At 39.1% G+C, this 5,545-nt stretch overlaps 1 non-coding gene across 1 annotated transcript; it reads right to left on the bottom strand.

The window, feature by feature from the left end:
• Nucleotides 1-2,685: 2,685 nt before the first annotated feature.
• On the bottom strand, nucleotides 2,686-2,793 carry LOC114164918 (small nucleolar RNA R71). Its single transcript, XR_003599653.1, has one exon. It is a non-coding gene; the product is annotated as a small nucleolar RNA R71 (small nucleolar RNA).
• Between the last annotated feature and the right edge of the window lie 2,752 nt (nucleotides 2,794-5,545).

Raw genomic sequence — 5,545 nt, 5'->3', positions numbered from 1 at the left:
GTGCAAAATGTTAGTCAATTTTGTTGACACATGAGATGTTGTGATGGAAGCATGGGAAAATGTAATTTATTGTGAAGATGAGTCGATCTTCATTGATTGTGTAGAGCGCCTTCGTGATGTTTGTATTTCATGGACTTTATTCTATGAATATGTGAATGAAAGTTGGATTGTTCCATACAAAAAATTCTTTGTATAGGCATGGACAAATGAAGTAATGCACTTAAGAAACACAACATCAAATAGGTATGTTTCATTGTGATTTACATTAGTTATCTCCTTATTTCACTTATGATATTGTTTATGTTAAATCCAATAGAGATGAGTTTGCCCACTAAAGCTTGAAGAAAGTTTTGGGAAGTGGTATGGGAGACCTATGTTCATGTTGGGATGCAATTCATAACGTGATTATCCTTCAACATAATGAAATCAAGGCATTTTCTTAAAGAAGTTTAAATATGAGAAGTGACACGCATAAAGGAAGCACGTATAAAAGATTGGTTTGAATTGAATCCAGACATGCTTTATAACTCATTGCTGATAAGGTGGAACGAGTCATGCATATAGGATTTGACATTGCGAGTTGTGGTTGCGTGTTGAGAGCAACATATTGTCTACCATGTGCTTGTGAATTAGTAATATGTCTATGGGGTGGTTCCTCTGACTGCCCTTCATATAATGTGGACTAGATTAAGCTTTTCAATTATTTCGTCAAATGAATCGCTTCTAAAGTTATGCATTGACAATGAAATTAATATGGTAGTCAATCGTTTCATTGAAGTGGACATTGCAGGAAAAGTAACAATCAAACAAAAGTTACTTGAAATTATGTCTCCTGAAATGACATCAATGGTACGTCCAATGGAAAAAGTTAAAACCAAAGGTGCGCAAAATTATGTCTCCTGAACGGTCTACTAAGCGTGATCCATCCTACTTTGAGCGTGTCGACGCCTTCGTTTCCACACAGAGTAGTCAATACTTGAAGAATGACATGAAATCTAAAAGAAAACGTAATGAAATTTTTGGATCTACACAACAAAGTGAAATTCCCATGTTAGATCAGTTTCATCCTATCTATCACCCTTACATTGTCAATGTTGTTGATGTCGTTATTGATAGCCATTGTGGGTACAGATGTATTGCTGCCTTGTTAGGAATGGGTGAGGAATTGTGGCCCCTAATCCGACATGATCTGTTTAAAGAACTTAGTCAATGGCGTGAGGAATACGCAAGATTACTAGGATTTTATGCCCATCTTGAAGAATTAAGGAAGTCTTTGTTAGTGGAGTCGCAAGCAAGGGTACGTTATATATGTTTCCTCAAAGTTTACTTTTTACTTTGAATGAATATGTTTGATGAGTCATTATTTTCTTCCATTCCACTAACCTTTGTGTACCCATTAGATAGTTGATTAGTGCTTAATTGTTCATCTTTAAAGTGTTTTTCATCTGTTGGGCTTTATTGGGCCACTGTTCCAAATTTTGGACTAATTTCACATTATTTGGCCTAATTTTTGTTTTAAATTATTTTTAGGTATTTGGGGTAAATAAATTTTGGAGCTTGGACATCAATATTCAGTTGAAGAGAGTCACCACATCATTTCCACATCATTTCCATGTCATTTCAACGTCAGCAGAGTGATTGGGCCAACATTTGAGGCCCAGAGTGACATTTTTGTAATTCTGCAGCTCATAATGGCAGTTTCGTAATTCTGAGTGGCAAGGGTGATATGACCACGAAATTAGGTATGCATGGGGGAAACAAGCCACTCCTTCTTCTTCCACACTCTCTCAAACCTCCATTTTTGTTGTTTTTAAGTTGTACCGATTTGCAAACTCAGATTCTCTAGAAAATGCCATTTTCTACATTTCAGCAATGTTTTTTGTGATTTTTCTTCATTTTTCTCACTTTTGAAAAAAATTTAAAAATACTTATACTTTGAGTTTTGATCTGATTTTTTTTGTGCTTCTGTTTGACCACTCAAAGGAATATCCTACTAATTTTCAAGTCATTTGGAGTTCGTTTGAGTATACTTGTAGTTATACCCTATGTTATGCCAATATCACTAGAATTAATGTTTTTTGGTGCATGACTAGGGGAAACCCAAGTGAATTACAACCATTTGACCCTGAGATTGATAGGACATTCCACAAAGGAAGTAGGCATCTTAGGAATCCATCTTTGCATGCTGGATATTCAGTGACTTTTCCTGACTCTTCTGATTCTCATCATACTCCTGACACTCCTCATTCTTTGCATTCTGAGCATACTGTTTATTTTGAGCATTTTGATTTTCATACTGATAACATGGCTCAACCTCCTCCACCTCATGAGAGAACCATGAGTGAGCTCACTGCATCAGAGTTTACTTATGATAGTTTATGCATTCAATACCCCAAGGAGGAGGTTCCATATGTGCTGAAAACTGGTTTAATACACTTGTTGCCAAAGTTTCATGGTCTTGCAGGTGCGGACCCGTGCAAACACTTGAAGCAGTTTCATGTCGTCTGTTCCACCATGAAGCCTGCAGATGTCCAAGAGGACCATGTATACTTGAAGGCTTTCCCTCATTCCTTGCAGGGTAATGCGAAAGACTGATTGTACTACCTAGCACCTAGGTCCATCACAAGCTGGGATGACCTGAAGAGATTGTTCCTTGCCAAGTTCTTCCCTGCTTCAAGGACAAAAACCATAAGGAAGGAGATTTCTGGCATCAAGCAGCAATCTGGGGAGACCCTTTTATGAGTACTGGGAGTGGTTCAAGAATCTCTGTTCAAGCTGCCCACACCATCAGATCTCTGAACATCTCCTTCTACAGTACTTTTATAAAGGCTTGTACCACATGGATCGAAATATGATTGATGCCGCAAGTGGTGGTGCCTTTGGTAACATAACCCCAGCTGCAGCCAGACAACTAATAGAGAACATGGCTTCAAATTCTCAACAATTTGGCACAAGGAGTGATGCCATAGTTGTTAGAGGTGTTCATGATGTAGGGGCAGCCGAGTACACGAAGAAGTTGGAAAGTAAGATTGATGCTCTTACCTCACTAGTCAATCAACTTGCTTCCAATCAGAGAGCTCCAGCTGCAAGAGTTTGTGGCCTTTGTACATCTATTGATCATTTTACAGATTCTTGCCCAGTATTGCAACAACAAGCTGCTGCTTCTTCTTCTACACTAGTGGATACCCCTCAGGCCTATGCAACAAATATTTTCAACAACAATAGGCCCCAACATCAACAACATAACCATGATTTGTCAACAAACAGATATAACCCAGGATGGAGGAATCACCCTAATTTGAGATGGGGAAACCAGGGTAACTAGCAGCAGCCCCAACAATTTCAAAATGTGCAACCACCTCCACAACAAAGAGTTGCACCACCACAAGCTGCTCATGTTCCACCTGCACCCACACCAGCTCCTGCTGCAGCACCTACACCTTCTTCTTCTACTTCATTGGAGGAGTTAGTCAGGATGATGACCCTTCAAAATATGCAATTCCAATAGGAGACTAGGGCCTCAATCCAGAGTTTCACAAATCAAATGGGGCAGATGGCCACTCAGCTAAACCAGGCACAAGCTCAGAATTCTGACAAGCTTCCATCACAGACGGTGGAAAATTCGAGGAATGTGAGTGCCATTACATTGAGATCTGGGAAGAACATTGAAGTTCCCACTCCTAAGCCTACACCTCCAAAGGAAGTAGACCCTACTGCTAAACTTCAGAGAAAGCATGATGATGCTCATGCAACTGGTGTGACTTCTTCGCCTTCCACCTCTACTGCTACACCTTCCATACCTCTTCCTTTCCCTCCAAGAGCCATTCCAAGCAAAAAGATGGAAAAGGTTGACAAGGAGATCTTAGAAACATTCAGGAAGGTGGAGGTGAACATACCTTTGTTGGATGCCATTAAACAAATTCCCAGATATGCAAAATTTTTGAAGGAGCTATGCACGCACAAGAGGAGGCTAAAGGGAAGCGAAAAGATCAGCATGGGGAGAAATGTGTCAGCATTGATAGGTAAATCTGTTCCTCAGATTCCCGAGAAGTGCAAGGACCCAAGTACATTTTGTGTACCTTGCATCATAGGTAACAATAAATTTGAAAATGCAATGCTTGATCTTGGTGCTTCAATAAATGTAATGCCTCTATCTATTTTTAAATCTCTTTCTCTTTGACCCCTGTAACCTACGGGTGTGGTGATTCAGTTGGCAAATAGAAGTGTTGCCCACCCCGCAAGTTTGGTTGATGATGTTTTGGTTCGTGTTGGTGAGTTGATTTTCCCTGCTAATTTTTACATTCTTGATATGGAAGAGGGATGGTTCTGCACCAATCATTTTAGGCAGACCATTTTTGAAAACTGCACAAACCAAAATTGATGTCCATGCAGGTACTTTGTCCATGGATTTTGATGATATTGTTGTGCGATTTAACATTCTGGATGTCATGAAACATCCTTCTGAGGATCACTCTATTTTTCATATTGATATTATTGATGATGTTGTTGATGGAATTATTTCTGATTTCCACTCTTTGCATGCATTAAAACATTCATCTGTGTCTGAGTTATCTGAATTTGCATGCATTGATGTTCTTGATTCTGATTCTGATTCTGATTCTGATTCTGATGATGCTGAATATGATGTGGATAATGTTGAATCTACTGAGTTTGACTCGTTGGATGTTTTACCTATTGACTTTGATGTTATACAATCAGGTTGCACTAACTATGTTGTAGGAAGTACATATGCATCTGATTGTTATGCTCAGGTATAAGCTGTGGAACCCATTTCTCCCTCCCCTCTGGTTCCAGATATTCAGCCAGCATCCAGTCTAAGACCCGCCAAAACTAATTAATTAATTAATGCGGGTAGGAAGAGCCTTTATAGCATTAAATGTTGTTTGATATGACGTGGAAAAGTACTAGCTCAAGTGGTTGAGAGTACTTTGATTGTGTGAAAGAACTTGGGTTCGAGTCCTATGTATGCCATTTATGTGTTATTTGATTTGTTCTTATTTTGATAATATACTTGTGAATAGTGATTGATATCATGATTATAAGATTATAATAGTTATCACCAAATGTGAATTGGCATAGTGGTTGTGCTTTGGCCTTATGAATGGAAGGTCACGGGTTCAAACCTTGATAGACAAGAATTAACCTTTATTTTTGCCAAGTTTAGCTTAGAGTGAATGTGAACAGTTAGAGAAAACCCTAGCAGAAGGGGTAGCCAAAATGGGGCTGAAAAACCGCCAACTAATGGTCTTGAATAGCAATTAAGCCTACAATAAATCCAATTTCGTTTTTTTTTCATTAACCCACCTTAAGGCACCTTTAAAAGGCAACTTGGGAGAGAGAAAAGAGGTTTTGGAAGGTTAGTTTTCTGAGGGTTTGCAAGGGCACGAAATTAGAGTGAAAGAGTGGGCATTTGAGGGTTGTTGAAAGGAGGAGCTAGGTTGTCTATTCATCAAGGAAGGATTCTAAAAATCTGCATCTTTTGAGCGAAGGCGTCCAGGTTAGGGGAGCTGAACCCAATTCTCGT

This window comes from Vigna unguiculata, chromosome 9, assembly GCF_037176805.1.
Source record: "Vigna unguiculata cultivar grain cowpea cultivar isolate G323 ecotype 2 chromosome 9, ASM3717680v1, whole genome shotgun sequence".
Taxonomy (NCBI): Eukaryota; Viridiplantae; Streptophyta; class Magnoliopsida; order Fabales; family Fabaceae; genus Vigna; species Vigna unguiculata.
This window is presented reverse-complemented; position numbering and strand designations above follow the sequence as displayed.